The sequence below is a fragment of the Bemisia tabaci genome, chromosome 5 (assembly GCF_918797505.1).
Source record: "Bemisia tabaci chromosome 5, PGI_BMITA_v3".
Taxonomy (NCBI): domain Eukaryota; kingdom Metazoa; phylum Arthropoda; class Insecta; order Hemiptera; family Aleyrodidae; genus Bemisia; species Bemisia tabaci.
In genome coordinates this window covers 6,950,107-6,951,945 of record NC_092797.1, presented here as the reverse complement: position 1 = coordinate 6,951,945, position 1,839 = coordinate 6,950,107, and positions in this window count along the sequence as shown.

Genomic DNA, 1,839 nt, shown 5'->3' with positions numbered 1-1,839 from the left:
CAAGAGAACGAATGACCAGCTTGTTTATCGATCGAGCTTAATGTATTAGTTGTTTAAAAACTACCACTGCACCATTTTGGTCATGCAAAAATGACCACGTGCAATGCACGTTGTGTCAAAGTCGGGGTCCACGTAGGAGGCATCTTCTGTGTTAGAATACATGCAAGGAACAGAATGTCGGACAACTGGACCACATTTTGCAATCAGGAACTACAATTTCTGGATCATTTTAGAAGCAACGTATATGCTATTGGTTTCCCTATGCAGAAAAGTACTTTATGGAAGATCCAGAGAAAGTGGTTCCGTATTAAAAAATGTAATCCAAATTCGACGAAGTGGCCGTTCTCTGGGGCTCCCACCTGTAACAACCCGTAACTCCACGGTCGTTCAGGGGATGGGGAGTAATGTTGGCAGTCTCCCTCCCTATCTCCATAGCTACAAAAAAATAATCTAAACTATCTGCCCTAACCTTAACCGCTTTTCAGATCTGCACACTGAAAAAAGTATTTGAGTTTTTGTGTTACTTTTGGTTGATATAGGAAGTGAAACACAAACCGATCCAAATTTTGTGTTGACTTTGATACGGTTTGCAGTGAATTTAGCGCAGAAAAAAAATGGAGGGACTGGGGAACTCTAGAGTCAACCGAAGGCTTGGGTTAATCTGTGTTTTACTTCCTATATTAACACAAAATGTCGGTTTCTTTTTTTAGCGTTTATCCTCTCGTTTCTCTTAAGCGACTTTCTGAACCGAAAAAAGGTCAAAATTAAAAAGGTAAATAGCGAAATCCAAGTTTCCTCCTTTAATTCGAATGAAAAACAACTTAATCAGCCAAAACACACGTATTAAAAGAACAGCTTAATTTGGGGAAAAGGCTGCAATAAAGCAACAAAGGATAAACAAAACCCGGAACGTTTCAAAATAGTGACGATTTCATTTTCAACCGGAAAAAAATAAAAAATAAAATCGAGCCGTCGATACGCTGTTATTGCGAGACCGAGACTCAATTAATTCGAATGTTCATATTTAATCAAAATTTCAGATATTTTGGAGAAAATTTTTTTTATTTTTGCTCGGTATAGTGCACATGAATGCAATGAAGTTCTGTAACTTTGCTCCTGATCTTAAACCTAGAAGACGTGGGCAACTATCATTATTAGGTGTCGCAGAGCGTCAGAGATCGCTTTGAAAGTGACCCCTATGTATGTAGAAAATTGAAAGTTGCAGATGTGCTCATCTTAAAATCCGATGCAAATTCATGTACTAACCGTTGAGAGGTTTCGGTGGCCAGTAATCTCGAAACAAAATGGTTTTAAAAAAACTGTAGTATTTATTTGATTTCTGCAGATGCACCGCTTGCACTTCTCCGTTTCGTCTAAAATGGTTTAAACGCAACATATGCACCGTGAAAAAATTAAAAGGCCTGAATGCAACTATTCGTGCTCCGGGGATGTGCGTGTTGCATATACGAAAACTTGAAGGCGTTTTCGTTTGTCTCTACCTCACAATCGGCTGCTCCGATAACTAAACAGCGTAACCTCGTTCTCTATTTTGTGAGCCATGGGAAACAGGGGGTTATGCGGGAGACAGAGCTCATCTCTAAATGTATTTACACCAGCCAGCACTGCTCCCTATAATAAATGCTTACAAATTTAAGAAGAACGCGCGTGAGAAAAAAAAAAAAAAAACATATTGACGGTAAAACTATCAGACCACGTATCTTGGTTTACGACGCTGTAGACTTCCTGTCATACTTTAATTTCCACCGGAAAACTACTTAACGTCAATTCTTGAAACAGCCGTGTTTTTCGCTTTTGTGCGAAGGAAACTCAGTGACAATT